Source organism: Balaenoptera borealis (genome assembly GCF_965194805.1).
Source record: "Balaenoptera borealis genome assembly, chromosome: 9".
In the NCBI taxonomy this organism is placed as follows: Eukaryota; Metazoa; Chordata; class Mammalia; order Artiodactyla; family Balaenopteridae; genus Balaenoptera; species Balaenoptera borealis.
The window spans coordinates 14,716,295-14,735,227 of NC_138873.1; the positions used below are offsets into that span (position 1 = coordinate 14,716,295).

Below are 18,933 nucleotides of genomic sequence, written 5' to 3' on the forward strand. Positions count from 1 at the left end.
CAGTGGCAACTTGAATATATTTCTATCTCCATAGCTCTGGGAGAACTCTGCTTTAGTTTTCTGTGGATCCTTTATAATTCTTCTCTCTATTGGTGAATTTAAAAAAGGAAGAGAAGTTTACAAAACAAAATTTACCTAGAGCTCTGAGGGAAGGTTAACCATATAGCAGTCTGCTTGCTAATCAAGTTTTCACATGAAAGTTGAGTTTTTTAGATAGTATGAAAGCACGTTTGAGAAAGTTTTCATTTAAATTTATCCAAAGCGTTACTCTTTCAACTCCCCAACTGAAAAGCAGTTTACCTGCCCCGTCCTCTCCTTAGCCCTCTGACCTTCTCTCCCGGACTGGACTCCAAGCCCACTGGCCTCCTATGAGGAATGCTTCTCCTCAAGGCTTAGCACCAGATCGCCCCTCTGCCTGGAAATTTCTTCCCTGGGTCCCCACTGTCTCACTTCCTCATCTCGTCCACGTCTTTGCTCAAGTGCTCCCTTCTCAGCGAGGCTTACCTTAACTAACTTGTTGCATCCTCCCTCCACACCCACGTAGCCCCTCCCCTTTCTCTTTTGCTCTTTGCCAGAGTACTTACCACCTTCTGACATCTATACCTACTTGTCAAGCTTATTGTTTATTATCTGCCTCCCTCCACCATAAGATGTCATCTCCATAAAAGCAAGATCTTTGTCTATGTTGTTCATTCCTGGAGCTGAGCATCCAGAACACCACCCCGACATAGTAGGAGCTCAATACTTCTTGAATGAAAGAGTGAATACTATAAATTGGATTGTATCTAAGATTGCAGATAAAGTCAGAGCTTGAGGAAAGGGAGGTGACACAAGGAGGAATGAAGAACTACCAAGTCTAGGTTTCTTTTCTCTTTTCCCTACCTCTTCCTGATTCAGACTGCTTCTCCAGGAACAAGGAAAGAAGGGTGAAAATAAGAAAGAAGGGGGAAGTAAAATGGTAGGATGAGAAAGAGAAAAGGAAGAACTGCAAAGACACTCATCTGAAAAGGGGTGGAATGAAGTTGAAATCTTCCAACAAAATAGTGAGCAGTAATCTATTCTCCTCAGCTTGTCTCTTGTCCTGATGAAATTGAAACTAACTGAAAGATAATTTTAAGGCCCAATAAAAGTGCATGATTTAAACAGACACTACTAATTGTCAGCAAGCAACAGGAACTTCCTTGGGGCACCATAACCTATTTTTCAGTCATTTAGAGAGTAAAACCACTCCATCACCTCCACATGCAGCCCACTGGCAAGGACAGATGTGGGTTTTTTCCTCCTGGTCCTTGCTTAATATTTCTCACTAATATAATATATTAGTAATAGACAGAAGGACAGAAATATCATGTACATTTTTAAAATGAGAAGCCTAATAATGCTCAATTCTTTGGTCACCAAAAATAATCCAGTATTTTAAAATTAGTCTGCCAATACTCCTTAAACACTTATTAAGTGCTAGTCTTTGTGCTAGGTGCTGAAGAAGTAAGATGATAAGATGTGACTCTTAATTGTAATTCAATGTTGTGTTTCTCATCCTTTGTATAAAGAGATAAATATCATGCTCCTTCTCCAGATAGAACCATCTGGAGAGAATTGGCCTCCTGGGTAAAACTTCTTATTACTGATTCATAGAAGGGAAGATGTATATTCTCACCAACCAACAAGATATTTTTATTGAATTTCATTTTCTCATTTCATACTGTGAAAACAATAGATTTTTAATTTGTTTTCCAAATACAAAATGTTACAACATGTTGTTACAATGTTTTATAAAGTTCATTCATGATCAAATATTCAGAGTGCTTCTAGACACCAGCTAGGTGCTATGGTTAAAATGGTGAATAATAAGGAAAATGTTTTCTTAAATTTCACACACAACACTAACAAAGAGCTCTTCCTTTTACCCACCACCTTTCCTCCTTGAGAATCACTGATCTAGGGAGATAACAATAGAGTTCCATGGGAAACTATTGTATGTATGATTTTCCAAGGCACTATTATTCCCATTCCATTTAAAAAATAAATTGTATTGACTTCTTACCATTATAAAAATAATGCATTAAAAATATGGAAAAGTTGGGAAATACAGAAAAGTGGAAGAGGCTAAAATAATTCATTCATAATCCTACCACCAGGGTCAACTAATGTCAGTGGTTTAATACATTTCTTTCCAGTGTTATTCCTCTTACTAGATTACTTTTACTCTAAAAGGAAATATAACAAGAAAGATATGAGAGCAATCCTGTATAAAGAAAATTAATCGTATGGAAGTTCCTAACACAAGGTCTAAACAAATGTGAAGACCACAAAACCGTCAAACCACTGAAAATTAGAGTACACATTTAAGTTAGTTACAACCATAAGATCAATACGCTTTGCTTTTATCTGTTTGATTATTTTTTAATAGAATTCCTTTAAAATTCATATGGAACTCTTAAGTGTTGAAAACTAGACCAAAATTAAGAAGAAGAAGAATGTGGGGGAGGGGCATCACCTTGCCAGATACTAAAATAAATTACAGAGCTATTACACAGAAGCAGTATGGCTCAGGCCTGGCAATAGATAAACAGACATGTGGACTAGAGAAAAAAAATGAAAAAATAGATATTAGTACATGCAGAAATTTAATTTACTAGAGAAAAGGCAGTTTACTGACTATGTGATGCTTAAACAATTGGCTATCCATCTAAAAGAAACTACACTTGGACCTCCTAGCTTTATATAAAAATAAATTCAAGATGGAAAAATACTACTGGTAAAATATTACGAATACAAAAAATAAAAATTAGGATTTAAATTAGAAGAAAATTTACGAAACTAGGTGGGAAGACCTTTTAAAGCAAGACTGGAAACCCAGATTCTGTAAAGAAAGAGCGATAGATGTGATATCATAAGATTTTTTTTTATTTTGTGGAAGAAAATTACAAAAATAAAATCAAAGAACAAATTGTTGATGGTGAAAATATAGCAACTAATGTGACCCTTCCCCCCAAATTGATAATATTCAAAGAGTTTTAAAAATTAATAAGAAAAAAAGCAACTATATAGGGGCCAAGGATACACATGGGTAATTGACAGATAAGGAGTCCAAAGGGACCATAATAATATGAAAACATGCTTAACCTCATTAGAAGTCAAAAAATTGAAATGTCTAATGCTTACTCATTAGACTAGCAAAAATTAGGAAGTAGAGAAATAGGAGTGCTGGTGGAAATGTGAGGAAAATGATATTCTCAAACATTGCTAGTGGGAGTGTGGTTTGTTATTATATTTTTAGAAAATAATATGGGAAAACCCATTAAAATTTAAAGATACACATATCCTTTGAACGAGTAATTTTACTTCTGGGAATTAGACCATAAAAATAAAACCATCCACAGCTAAGAATATGTGTCTACAAATATTTGTAGTGATAGCACTTTTTTTATGTGTTGAAAACTATTCACAACAGAATGTCTATTGATAGCAGAACACCTGAATAAATTTTAGCAAATTCATACCTCATACAACTATGGAAAAGAATAAGACATCTTTCTCAGCATCTCCAAGACGTATTTCAAAGTGAGAAAATCAAGACACAGAGCAATACACACACACACACACACACGCATATACTGTGTATATAGCCTGATCCCACATTTTAAGATAAATAGGGACCATTCCCCTGTATATCAATGTATATCACAGTGCTGTGTGTGACCATCGAGAAAGGAGTAGAGGAACACATCAAGCTGTATTCACTGGTTTCTCTGAAGAGGTACAGGCAAAGCAAAAAGAAAGGAAGAAGGGAACAAGAAAGATAAAAAAATACTGTAGCATAATAGAAACTACCCATGATACAACAAAAGAAAATGTAGGAAATAAAATTCTATCCATTATCTTAATGGAAATAGTCAATAATAGCATAAGTTCATGGACAAGGACCAGAGGTGACATGGCCAAATAAAATAATAATTTGATTTCTACATGGGATTAAGACAATTTTTGCTTGGAATCTTTTAAGAGAGTTTCTGCAAAATAATAATGCTTCAGAAGGAAATAGAAGAAATCTGGCAGTACCCCCTCAAGCACCTTAAAAGCAGCTTTGCCTTTTGACACTGTATTTCCACTTTTAGGAATTATTTTTAAGGAAATAAACAGATGTAGACAAAATGCATGTTGAAACACCTAAATAATTAAATAACTTCTACAAGATACAACATAATTTCAACTTGCAAAATACATACCTGTGTGTATATGTGTGTATATTATGTATATATGTTATACACAAATGCTATACAAATATAATGTTAATGAAAATCCAAGATACAACATAATTTCACTTTGTAAAATATATACTTTGTATATATACATATGTATATGTTTTGCAAATGGAAATTGTGTTGCATTTTGGGTTTTTGTTAACATTATACTGTGGGAATTTTTTATTTTTTATTTAATATACAAATATATGCAAATAAATATATATACATATACACATACATAAATACTAAGCAAAGACTATAAGAAAATATATTAAAATATTGTTAGTGATTATCTATGGCTGGTGAGTAGGTGATTTTTATTTACATCTTTGTTCTTTTCTCTTCAAAGAATGTTCAAATTAACATGCATTCTATATACAATATGCAAAACACAACAACTATTTTTAAATGGAAGCAAAAGAAAGGTGATGAGTTGATTTAAAAATGAAAAACGGTACTTCTACATAATTCAATTCAGAAGCATAACCTTCCTCCAATGCTCTTCAACATTAGAAAGTAGTGTCAAAGATCTCAGCAGCCTAACCTGTGTCTACATCACCTGGACAAAAGTCAAAGTCCAGCATCCCCTAGATTAACAACCTGTTCCTCCAATATCACCTAAACCCTGGATACTACACATCCTCAAATTTCGAGGATGAATCGCTCAGGTAGCCAGTTCTCAGAGAGGCTACACAGAAAGCCTTCCTATGAAAACCAGCAAAGCTGTTTTTTATATTACCTCTAGTGAACAAGGTTCATAATTTATTTCTTCAGATTTCCAGTTAGAGCAGATATCTCTAGTTTGATCTGAGTTCTCAAAACTGGAAACACCTCCTCTGTTTTCTCTGTTGGTTTTCCTCCTGGGTAGAAAGGATTTCAGCTGAAATGCAAGGCAAAGGCACTGGTGTTAAGAGGACAAACAAGCCTGCAGTGAAGTGAGCTGGTGAGGTTTCATGGCACAGGAAGGATAACCAATAAGCCTTGTTCTTATCCCAGAAAATCTTCCCTGACAGGCCAACGAGATAAACATCAACCCTCGAAAACATGCTTCTCCCCTCCCACCTGCCTTCCTACCCATCCCTTGAAAGGACTCTGGTTTCCTGGTTGACAAGGATTCCCAGCTACATCTTGTTCCCATGGTCCAATGGGATTGAATAAAGATCAACAGAAACATGGGTGGATTTCTTTAAAACATACTAGCCAACGTCTCCTGTTGCCAAAGCAATTGGAAGAAATGTGTTCGGCATGCTTGTGCTGAGTAAAGTTCACAAAACTATTCTGAAAAGTTTTTTAGTACTCAACTAGTACCAAAATATTTACACTTTGATGGGCAGTAATATTATTACTTAAATAGGTGCCCAAACAGTGGCTACATGTCGTAATGGGAAGAAAACGTGGACATGGATGTATGCGTGCATGTCCTCAGCTGATTCTAGCTCCTGGTGTCTAGCTCTCTTAGGCATCATGGAACCCAGACTTCCAGATGACTAAGATTTTCACTTCTTCTGAGAATATGTTGTTGCTGTATACATATAGCTTCAGACTGGTTAGAAAATTCTGATCCATCTGATTTGCTACTATGTGTCAGGTCAACAATATGAACAGAGAACTACTATAATTAGCTGTGTAGCACTGTTATGTAGACAGGCCAAAATAAATTGAATGAACCAAATTGAATCTTTTAGACTCAACGAACCATACTCAAAGTGTGTATTAGGGCTCTCATTAGCACATATCCAGACAGATAAATTAATAAGAGAAGTGCCTTCTCATGGCACCTGGCCTAAAGGCAGGAGTTACAATAAACAATACTAGAGTATATTTACTGGGCTGCAATTTACTTAGAGACAAGATTAAAACCAAAAGATAGGGTCAAAACTAGGAGAAATCACAGCAAATAGGTACCAGTAAGAACAGAAATACAGCAGAGAAGTAATTTGACCCAAATGAAGAGTGAAGAGAGGATAATGGTAACTTATTCAATAGTGGAAATGAACACATATTGTTATATTGTATTCAGTTCTTGGTTATTCATGTGTGATTTACCAATTTTGTGGATTATCCTTCCCTCTGCCAGTCCTTATACATCCATCTGAGTCATCTCTTGCCATCTTCAGTTCATATGTGCCCAGGGGACCCCAAAATAATGTTTACCATTAATCTATTTCAAACTCAATTAGCAAAGCAAACCTGATGGTATGGCTCTGGTTTACTGATCAAAGACCCCTTCACCTCTAGAAATCAAATCTGATGTCACATTTTCACTAGAGAGAGAGAAGTCAGAATGGGAATTGAATTTGGTAAATGAGTTTACTGGTCAACTAACCTTTGCCTGTTGCCTTTTTGCTAAGTTAAATTGATCCAGATATAATCAGTCAACTCCATTAACTGTCATTTACCGGCAAGACAGTGTACTCATAGGATGATGAAATATAGAAAAGTCACTGCCCAAAGTTGGTAAAGGCTTACACTCAGAGTTCTTGACTTTAGTGGATGAGTTCTAAACAGTAAAAAAGGAAATCATAGGAATTTGTTCCAGGCGAAGGGGATACAAATATTTCACAGTGGAAATTTGAGCTCCTCATTTCAGTGGATTATAAGCTTCTCGAGGGAAGAGGCCTTTTCTTTAATACTGTTTCTGTATTTCCTTCAATATCTAAGCCCTTTGCCTGCAAACATAATCTGAAAACCCATATTTACAGTGGTCAAGCTCTTGAGTTACTGTTCTAAGTTCAAGTCTTGTTATACCATTTACCAACTGGATGACCCTCAGCAAATTACTTGATTTCTCTGAGCCTTGGTTTACCTCCCTAGAAAGTGGGTATAATGATACCCACTCCTAGAGATGTTGTAATGACTAAGTAAGCTATTCACTCTAAGGTGCAAAGCACCACGGCCAGCAGAAAATGTGATCAATACAGGGAGAGGTAGTATTACTGTCATTATATTACTTACTTGACTGACTGACTCCAGGGATGAGTAAAGTAGATCATAAAAGAAACAGGACTTTAAAGAATTGGTTATTTAAACGGAAGAGCTGGATCTTTAAAAAAAGAAAGAAGCAATGGTAGCGGACAACCCCACATGTGGGTACTACACTAACCTACTAACATATTTTATGTATTTTATTCTTTAGCCCTTAGATTCTTTCTACTGATACTTAAGACCAACATTTACTAAAACATAGAGCTTTGGGAGTGGGAGAAACACGGATAATCTGTGTTGTTTATAAATAAAAAATGGGGGGGGGGGAATGATTTTGGTGTTATTACCCAAGTGACACAAGATAAATGCACAAAAAGCCCCAGGTTCCATGGCATCTGGAATCCCAATGGTTTTGTTCAGACCTCTTTCAAAGTCCCGGCAACAGCACAACCTCAGACCTTTTCGGGATAATCAGCTTCCGATCCGGGACCTCAAAGTGCGAAGAGAAATTCAAGCCCACTCAGAGACCGACAAGCATGTAGAAACACAAAAGTTGAGGAAAGGAATAGCATGTTAAAAACTGTGTAGGACCCAAACTCCCAGTGGTTTGTACTGGCTCTACTTTCTTCAGCCCCAGGTGGGTAGAGGACTCATTTATTGGTTAAAAACCTTTTCCTTCCTTCCTCTTCATTGTCTATCTCCTTGTTCTCCAAACTAGCTGTCTGCTCTGAGCTGGCAAATAGCTACGGGCACTGTCTCCTTGGAAGTAAGAAGCTCCAGGAGTTCATCCTGTTCCCAGTTCTATGATTCACAGGAGAGTTCCTTCACAGCTGCTCAGACTCTTAATACAAGGATTAAAACTATAGCTGTTTAAAATTCCTAAGCCAGCGGAGGTTTTGCGGGGCTTCTAAGCAGCCAGCAGTCAGCCAGGCCCTTGCAGACAAGGCTCTGCAGGTTCCGTGGACCCAGGAACAATAGTACAGCCCCACCCTCCCTTGGAAGACTGGCCTGACCAGTCCCACTGCACTTTTGAGGACAGTGGCCAAGCCTGGCATTGGTGACAATAACGTTTTGGTTAGTTACTAAGTAAAGGCTTCACCTAGAAACCTTCATTTCCTATACAGCAGGGTAGACGAGGTCCAACAGAAAATTTTCCTGAAATACTTCCCTAAAAGAGGCCAGTTCTACAATGAGGAAGTGACCCACTGAGCAATATATGCCAGTTTGATCCTTAGAGAAATCAGGTTTAATCCACTAGCATCTCTAGCTGATTGGCAGACAGACCTGGGTCCCATACCCCAGCCCTCCCTTGTAATTTGGGCAGGTTACATAAAAATCAACCTTCCAGGATTACTCAGTTGACTCAGACTTCCTGTGCTTTGGAACATTTTGAATGATAGCATGGTATTTACAAACCAGAGGGGCTTTTAATCTTTTACATCCCATGCTGGTACTGGATTCACAAACTGCTAAATAAATAGCCTCTCAAATTGGCTTCTAGGCAATGGTGACAATTTGTACTTTCATTGTAATATATGCATGGCTTTTCAAGAGGTTTGCTAACTAGTTTAGAAATGTTCCATGGAGAAAATGAGAAATGGACTTGAAAGTCAGCTATTTTCTCTTTTAAATTTTAAATAAAAAACAATGTGATTACTTGGTGATCACAAATAAAGTGAAATGGCTACTTGTTCACCTAATCAGCTTTTTTCTTTCCTTAAGAACCTGCCACTTGCCACTTCGAATAATTCAATTCAATAGAAAGGTTTCTCAGTGACTGAGAATGTAAGAATCTTGTCTCTATTTTTAGGTAGGTAATTGAAAATACAAAGTCTATACTCTGAAGACGTTCTCCTATTTTAGAGTTAAATTAAACACACACACTAGACACACAGACATGGAAAACAAACTTATGGTTACCAAAGGCAAAAGGGGTGAGGGATAAATTAGGAGTTTGGGATTATCATATATACCACTATATATAAAATAGATAACCAGTAAGGACCTACTCTATGACACAGGGAATATTCAGTATTTTGTAATAACCTATAAGGGAAAAGAATCTGAAAAGAACACATACATATATATACGTATATATGTTAGAATATATATATATATACACACATAACTGAATCACCTTGCTGTACACCTGAAACTAGCACAACACTGTAAATCAACTATACTTCAATAAAAATTTAAACACACACACACACACACACACACACACACATATTTTGCTTCTTATTAGTGCCATACAACTGGCAAAAGAAGAAGGAGGTTGTGAAAATCACATCAGGAAATGTTTTCACTTCCTAGCAGCTATGGTAAAGCTCTGAGGGGAAAAAGAATGAAATAAAAGACCTTTTTTAAAAAAAAGTTTGGGCTTTCTGTATGTAAAGTGGACTACTGAGCATTGTACTACTACTGAGTAGATACATTTATTAACACCCCTGATAACATGTAAAGAAACTTCGACCACACAGTGTATACGGAGGATGTTTTAAGTACACCATCCACTATATCAACTCAGGTCCATAGAATGAGTTCCATTTCTGTAGGTCAATTTTGCCATTAGAGCCAAAAGTCCTGGCCTACAGTATCTCCAAACATGAGTTCAGCAGCAGAGTTGCACCTGCTGTGGCTGTGTTATATGGGTTTACAACAGAGATTCAGACATTGCCCTATGATAGGAAAAGCAGTCATTACCCAGAGCAAGTGAGAAATTTAGCAATGACACTTAATACACACTTTTATCCTATTACTTATAAAACAACTTCCTTAATCCTTACTTGCATGCAAAGTTCTTCTTGAATTTTTACTTTATTATGAGATATTCCAGTTGACTCCCTTGGAGTACTTCAAGAGTATTCCGTGGGCAGTTTTCACTGTGAATTTCAAACATCAGCCTGAGCTATTGAAAAAAGGCCCTGGGTTATTTTTTTGTTTTTAAAATGCTATACATAATGGCTTTCAACGTACAAGACATGATAGAGTGAAAAAAATACTTGTTTAACTTCTTAACTTTGTTTTTCTCTCTGTAATACTAGCCTGACTGTGTTTTTTCTTAATTCCAAGCAGCAGGGAACCTAATTTATGAACTTTTCCTCAATAAAAAAACAACGAATGGAAAGTTTAACATTGAATTAAGGAGGCTTCAGGATTAGCAGGTACACAATGACAGATTTATAGGGGCCAAGGACTGATAACTATATTTTAGGTCTAGGAAACATCTGCTCAGAGTAAGTAGTTTATGGTTTTCATATCAAATAGAAGAAAAAAAACCACATTGATCTGAGACTTTGGTAGTTTTATTTTTTATTTTTTAACCAATGGTAATGCAAATCCTATTCCAGTGAGCTTGTACAATTCCTTGATATGTTCTACTAAAATCCAGGGGATACAGAAATTGCCGCATGAGGAAATGGTAAAGGTAGGAGAGAATCAGAGTTTTCGATGGAAAATTCATAAGCCCATGCTGTAGGGGGGAAAGGTTAATTAAATAACATTCAATTAATCTAAAATTTTTTCTCCATGTAAGACTATAGATTATATGGGCTTCCTTAATCACCTCAACATACTAATCTAAAATAGTGAAATCCCTGGAAATACTCAGAATTCAACATGTCACAGATAGTAAATACAGATACAGAGAAATTTTGCATAAACATACAACAACCTTGTTAATGAACTCGTCTTTTTTTTTTTAACTCCAGTCTTTTAGACTCATTCTAAATAATTACATGAAGCCAGGAATTGGCTGTCATCCAGTGAATTTGGACTGTGGACACTGACCAAACTGTCTGACATTTTACCCCCTTCCCGTCTATTTTCAGTCCACATTTTCCCTCCACGGTGACTTTCTGGTTATGTATTATCTGGTTTTGGCTGTCTCTACTGCCCACTTCAGATAACTGCTCAGCTCTCCACTTGGCTTCTTGCTGGGTAGGCTTGACCGAAGAGAATGGATGAAGAAAGAGCCAGCATTTTCTTTTGATCTCTTAGAGCTCAGGATTCTGTTATATAATCTACCATAAATCCTGGCAATAGAGATTGACATCAACTTCCAAACTTGCCATAATATGACACTCCTCGTTGATTCATTATAAATCCTGACATTTCTTAATTAACATGAACTCAATACTTCAGTTTGTCAGTGATAAGACATTTTTTTTTAGTTGCCTTCTCCATAGTTTTAAGGGTTGCCTTGATTAATTTTTCTCTTCTGCAATCTAAGCCTTAAATGCCAAATGTTCTAACTGGCTATCTGCCTCTAAGGTTTAAGCTCACAGATGTTTCCTTGTGGCCACAGCAAATACCACTCCTCTGAGAATAAGTCTGATAAACAAAATTGGCAATAAATTTAGAACTAAAGAGCTGGATAAGAAATTTAAATACAGCCCTTGTTAGCTACACTTTCGTACATCTACAAACTTGCCTAGTGTACTCAATTCTCAAATATTGGTGTTAGTGGATTCTAGAAATCCCGTCAACAAATTAAAGCCTTAAACAATCCAAAAACTTCCTTCACTTTAACAGTATAAATCCCTTTCCCTACTGAACACATTACCATGGCTGCTAACAAGTAGAAAATTGGCCCACTTAAGTTTCGCTTCTATTCCAAGGGCAGAGGGAGGAGTAAAATGGATAGAATCCAGATGGTGAGAAGAGTGTGAAGCAAGGGCCCTGTGTAGTCCGAACACGAGTAATCTGTGAACTGCTCTGAATGAGGAATACTCAACTATATCAATATTGCTTATGCAACATGAATGCCATAGTAAGCAGGAGACCTTTGCTTTCTGCTTTTTTGTTTCCTAGAAAACAACACTCTTCTATGAATCTTTTCCTTCACAAATTAGATTTGAAGTACCTCTTTGCTTGATTTGTGAAGCCTAAATAATCTGGAGGAATACACCAGCAAACCAATGTGAGCGATGTTCTTCATGCTGAATATTATGATGTCACCCTGTCCCTGTACCTTTCTACTTAAAATACGATGCCCAGGCATTGTCCACCAGGGAGCATTCTCAGGAGTGGAGTATTATCACTTGAGATTTATTGTAACTGAAATTAAATTATTTAGTGTGCTTTCCCCCCCCCAACACCCAACCCCCAATAAGTCGTTGCCTTTTCTTTTTTCTTTTTTAATTGGTATCCTTGCCTTTTATTTACCCTTAGAAGAGAAGAAAAAAAAAGAGGCAAAAAGAAAGCACAATCTGACCCCTTCCCTTTATCCTCAGATCACTGGATTCATAAGCATAAAACACTTCAGGCAGCTGCAAGCGATATCAGAGTCTTCTTTCTCTGGTCAGAGTCCTAAATCAATGGAATGATGATGTGTCTTTTATTCCCAGCATAGATGCCCATGGGTTTGACTGTGCTTATATAAGTATCTCAATTCACTGTTCTAAGTGTGGACTGCTGAAAGCAAGAACTATAGAATCATAAAGCATGGCCACAGAGACCATAGGGCTCCCCTAGTCCAATGCCTTCATTCAACTGATGAGGGAAATGGGGCCTCAAAATTGGACTTGTTCAAACAAAGCTGGAGACATAACACTTTCTGGTTTCAAAAAATATTATGAGGCTACAGTAATCAAAACAGTATTGTACTGGCATAAAGACAAACATATGGACCAATAGAATAGAATAGAGAGCCCTGAATAAATCAGCACATACACAGTTGATTGATCTTCAACAAGGTTGCCAGGAATACACAATGGGGAAATGATTGTCTCTTCAACAAACGGTGTTGGGAAAACTGGATATCCACATGGAAGAGAATGACGTTGGATGCTATCTTACATAGTACACAAAAATCGACTCAGAATGGATTGAAGACTTAACTGTAAGACCTAAAACTGTAAAACTCCTAGAAGAAAATGGGGGAAAGTTTCATGACATTGGTCTTGCCCATATTTTATTGGATATGACACTAAAAGCACAGGCAACAAAAACAAAATAAACAGGTGGAACTGCATCAAACTAAAAAGCATCTGCACAGGAAATAATCAACAGAGTGAAAAGACAACCCATAGGATGGGAGAAAATATTTGCAAACCGAATATCTGATAAAGAGTTAATCTACAAAATACGTAAGGAACTCATACAACTCAATATCAGAAAGACAATCCAATTTTTTAAGGGGCTTAGAACTTGAATAGACATTTCTCCAAAGACATACAAATGGCCAGTGGATACATGAAAAAATGCTCATCATCACTAATCATCAGAGAAATGCAAATCAAAACCACAATGAATATCACTTACACCTGTCAGGATGGCTATTATCAAAAACAAAAAAGACAAGTACTGGCGAGAATGTGGAGAAATTGGAACACTTGCACACTGTTGGGAGGAATGCAAAATGGTTTAGCTGCTGTAGAAAACAGTATGGAGGTTCTTAAAAATTAAAATAAAACTACCAGATGACCCAGCAATCTCACTTCTGGGTATACATCCAAAAGAATTGAAATCAGGATCTGGAAGAGATATTAGCATAACCATGTTCATTGCAGCACTATTCAAAATAGTTTGCTCAATGTGAAAACAACCTAAAAGTCCACCAAGAGATAAATGGATTAAGAAAATGTGGTATACACATATAATGGAATACTATTCAGCCTTTAAAAAAGAGTAAATTTTACAATATGTGGCAATATGGATGGACCAGAAGGACATCATGCTAAGTGAAATAAGCCAGTTACAGAAACACAAGTACCACATGATTCTGCTTATATGAGGTATCTCAAATAGTCAAATTCATAACATCAAAGACTGGCATGGTGGTTACCAGCGGCTGGAGAGAGGAGGAAATGGGAGTTATTAATCAATAGACATAAAGTTTCAGTTAAGCAAGCTCTAGAGATCTATCATACAACATTGTACCTCAGGATCAAGGAATATGTCAGGCTCTATCGAACACAGTTATGTACCGAACATCTCAGGACCTCCCACAGCACTAGAGCGAAGCCGGCACAAAGCCCGTCATTGCACTTGAGGCACTTTCAGTCTGGTTGGGAGCAGAGACTCTGGACAGACCTTAATAAACCACAGCTCATTCCTTAAATAAAATCAGGAAAAAAGTTAACAGTGTGTGTCAAGATGAACTGTATTGGATTCTGAGTAACTCTGATCTCTAAATATCCTTTAGTAAAATTTGATGCAAGGGGAGCCTGGAGGTGAGGTAAAAGGCTTTGGGGAAGAGTTTTGTGTTTCTTGCTGAAAGGTACAGAGGCAGCCATCTAAGTCCTTTTGTCTTGAGTGGCCCCAGTTTCACTAGTTAATTATAGAAACAAAGATAAGCAAAAAAAAAAAAGAAGGAAAGAAATTTGTATCTGTATTTGTCACACAGTTTTAAAGTGAAGTATATTAAAATGGATTATCAGATGTGATGTGATCATCTTTATTACTTTACTGTACATGGTTTTAAGGAAACGAACGCTCACAGATGATGGCTATAGTAAATAAAGATGAGTGTACAAAAGACCAATGTTTTCTGTGAGATAAACTCAAAATTTCTTGCGGATTTCTTTGTATCTTTTTAGAAATTCTGAAAGGAAATACCTCATTGAGACTATTTCTGTGAACAGCAGAGGGAGGAAGGGTCTCAGAAATGCAGATTATCCATTTGTGAAAGTGCTTTAAGGGCTCCTGAACCAACCTAGGGGAAGAGGTATGTTTAGAGAGCTTGCTCAGCTGCTGGCTATCTGATAAGAGAACAGTTTGATGGAATCAGAGGAAAAAGAAATGCCAAAACCCCAGTGGCAATCTACTATCCCAGCAAAGGGCAAGGACCTAGACCAGCAGCTGTGACTACACAAACTTAGCAAGTCTTACACTTGTCAGTTTCCCTAAGTTGTCATTTTGTTGGGGTCTGTCTCTTCCCCCTCGTGACTGCCACTTCCCACAAGGGGCTGTGCATTTTCTTCAAGGCAGCGAGAAAGAGAAGCTGGAAGACTGCGTCCCATTTGTATTCATTCTTAGCAGGAAACCTCAAAGAATTGAGAGTTGGGGATGGCTATAAATAGAAGAGCGAAGCCAGCTGAAGCTCCTGAAGGCCGGGGTTAGGAAAATGAAGCTCCAGGTGTGCAGCTGAACCAGTCTTTGTGGTTTTTTACAACAGAACGGCAAGGGCAGCTCCTAGCCACTTGTCTTCTCAGAGGAGTCAGAGAGCATCCCGAAGACTGCAGGGATGCTCCAGGGAGAGGATTACTCAGAGAGGGAACAGGCTGACTCCCAGCCTATCCGCCACTATCCCGCCAAAGCCCCACCCCTTCTGCCCACCCTATTTACAAGCTTTGCCACACGCTCCGGAGGCCAAGACTCTCCACCCACACCTCCACCACTGCACACACTCTCAGGTCTTTGGAACATAAACCAACCCACCTCTCATACCCATTTCATAGCCCCACACCAGGGCCACTCTCATTCACGTGGTGACAAGATTTGATATGTAACTAAGCCATTATTTATGCATTCCATATGTAAAACTTGTATTTCATAAAACTGAACTTTTTATAAAGGTCTTCTACTTCCATTATTTAATTTAATTTAATCCTCATGAATGGCCATGTAAGTTGGCCATGGCCAACTTCTGTAACTCAGATATCATTATTCCCCTTTTACAGATGAAGATACTGAGGCCTGGAGAGGGTATGATATTATCTCTTGTCAGCCCTAGATGCTCAACTTGCTTCTCCAAGGCAAGGATCATAATGATCAAAAACTTTAGAAATGAATGTTTTGTCAAGTGATGGCTGAGAGCATAGGCTTGGGAAACAGAGAAGCTTATCTTCAAGTCTTAGAACTGTCATTTATAAAGCCATCTAACATTGGACACATTACCTAACTTTGCAAAGTCTTAGTGTCCTCATTTGTTAAATTGGAATCATACTATTGTTTACCACTTGAGGCTGTAGTAAGGATTAAATGTGATCATGCCTTTAAAAAGCATTGTACAAAACAAGAGCTCCCTAAACGGGAATTGTTAATATTCAATATAATTGCTGTTCCTACCACCTCATGGGCATGAAGTATTTGTTATACAGCCAGTGAGGGAGAGACCATCCCAGGTCTTTGGCATCACACTGAATGAGAAGTCAGGGTACAACTCCACACGTGCGTAGACTCAGGTTTTGCCCAACCACCAAGCAAAACACTTCTTTGGACAGCAAAATGAATGTGAAGCATTTGTACCAAGTTTCATACATACTTGTCTCAGCAAGTATTTGCCCATTTTCTTTGCTACTCTTCTTATCACAAATGGATGTGACTATCCTTAGGGTCACAAAGGAAAAGAAGTCATGATGGAGGGCAGGATATTAAGGGTTTCTGCACCTTCTCTTCCAACACTTTGTGCTCATTACAGAAGCAGCAGCATTGCAACCGTGGCATGCTCAGCTGGCTGCATTTGTTGCCCTTTTTTTCAGGTCAAGTTCCCTGTTACGGCCCAATGGATGCAAACTCCTAGTGTCTGTGGTGCTGACCATGAGGTCTGGTCACTTATTCCTCCAACATCTATTATCAGATACTGTACTAGGCTTGGAATAAAAATGACTTCATTATATTTAGTTTCTAACACGTGAGGACTGCATCGAGTGGCTTAATATCATTTATTCCACACAATTATACCCAGTGGCCACTCTTATTATCCCTACTTTGCAGATGAGAACTTTGAGGGCAGAGGTTAAGTATCACAACTAGAAGGAGATGGGAGCTATGGCTTGGACTCAGCAGTCTCCTGTGGACTTGAATTGAACTACTGAATATCTGAATCCTCACCAAAGAGTTCCTGCTAGGGGAGACCTGAGCAGAAGCTTTCCAGCAAGATATTTTTAGGGGTGAACAGATAATGCAAGCCTCTGCATCCTGACTCTTTCAGATTGTGAAAGAAAAAATTTTACACTCCTTAGAAAGAATCATAAACTCACTGATGTGCAAGGTTTTGTCAGGGTCCAGTGGGGATGATCCAGAGGAAGTCTACTGACATGTTGCCCAGAAGGCAAGCTCACCGTCCTCACCATCACCTTCATCAAAAGCCACCTGTTAAGTACCTGCATCTAAAACTAGCACTTTATTACACCCTGTGCAGGGAGATTCATAGGGGGATTAAGGAGAGAGACACAGCCCTGTTGGAAATGAATGGGCAGGACCACTTCTCAACCAGTACGGGTGAAACATGGCTATGAATATTTTACAAAACTGTGGACAGTCTATTCAGAGCTGGGTCACTCTCATCCTTGCCTATTAATCTTTGCAGCCAATCTGCAACCATAAACCAGAGCTGTTCTCTGTTTCTGGCAAACCGAAGCCTAACTACCAGGCCCTCAGCCCCAGCAGTTGTTCTGATCAACTGGACTAAATGAATACAGACAAATACTCAAAGAAGCTACAGAAAACCTCATAAAAATGTTTAGCAGACATGCAGTGCAAATATTTATATTGTACAGAGGTTTAGAGTGGGTGTTAGGGAGAAGGAAGAAGGTAGTTAGCTCTATATCCTAAACTGAATGAAAGATACAGAGTTAACTGAAGTGAAAGATAACTGTTTGACTTTGTCCTTGCTGCAAGTTTGAGATGCATGAGCTTTATCCTCTTCCTGACTGTCACTGCCATAAAACAAAACAAATGTCTCCAAGGGTCTAAGAAAAAGATCCTGCTAGGAAATATGACCCTTATATTCATATTCAAAATTTTGCTTTTTTCCCCCTCCATGTTATCTCTGATAATTACATTATTTTTATTCCTAATTTCTTTAAAATCTAGCACACTGTAGAGTATTACATCTAACCTCTGGAATAGTATAGCCGCGTGTGTTAAAGCCTAGTGAGCAGTCTTCGTAGGATATTCACAAAATTGGAGCAAACATTTGCTTTGGAGAAATAAGAAGGGGTTGTAAGGAGTAGAAGTGGGGTCTGAAGCCTAGATCTCAAAAGTGCCCACCTAATTTCATTTCTTTTGTCTCTCGGTTCATGTTAAGATAAAACTCAAATACTTCTTCTACCTCATATTCATAAGTTCACTCTCAACATTAATATACACCATATACATGATATATGTGATACATACATTGCATTCAAAACCAGATGAGTTTCCCAGCAACCTCTGCAAGCCTATTAGATCTGGCCCAGAAAGCCAGTAGAAATCTGGCACCTTTGAACAGGAATCATTGCCGTGATCCAAGTCCTGATAAAGCCCAATCCTAAAAAAAAATATCATGTTGGCTTCTATGGGCACGTCTGGGAGAGCAAAAACTGGTTACCCTCTTGACACAGCACGAAACTTAGAACTCAACGCGCATTTCCTGAAACGTGTGGCATTCCTCTAACCAAAATGAAAGTATGCTGCCCTGTCTTTTGTGACTGCCACATCACACTCAAGTAGCACTCTGCTTGTGGTGGGGAGGCATTTATGTGCATACCATCCCCTGTAAAAAGCGACTGGGAGTTTTTTACAGGGGAGCAAACTGAGGCAGCAAGACCCAAAAGAACTTACCTGAAATCACAGGGCACTTTAAAGACAGGGTGGCTGACTTTTGCATTGCTAGATGACGTAGCTTTTCAGAAAACTTGACTGCCTTCGGGAAGCAAATAATGGCTTATTCAGATTGCTTAGTTCAAACTCACATAAGTTACGGCACCAGAGATTAAGAAAACAGGTAGCGTGTTCATGCTAGTCCGTGATCAGGCCAATTAATAACTTTTGAAATTCTGCCGCATTTCAGTAATCCAGAACTTCCTAGCTAGAGCTGGATCAAATAAAT

The 18,933-nt window shown here is 38.0% G+C and overlaps 1 long non-coding RNA gene across 1 annotated transcript in view; it reads right to left on the reverse strand.

Annotated features, from left to right (window-relative positions):
* The window catches only part of LOC309634955, an 84,344-nt gene that overhangs the window by 49,166 nt on the left and 16,245 nt on the right, over positions 1-18,933 (reverse strand). The window contains exon 2 of the long non-coding RNA XR_014248525.1: positions 18,666-18,747. This is a non-coding gene — a long non-coding RNA (uncharacterized lncRNA). The remainder of the gene's footprint in view (positions 1-18,665; positions 18,748-18,933) is intronic.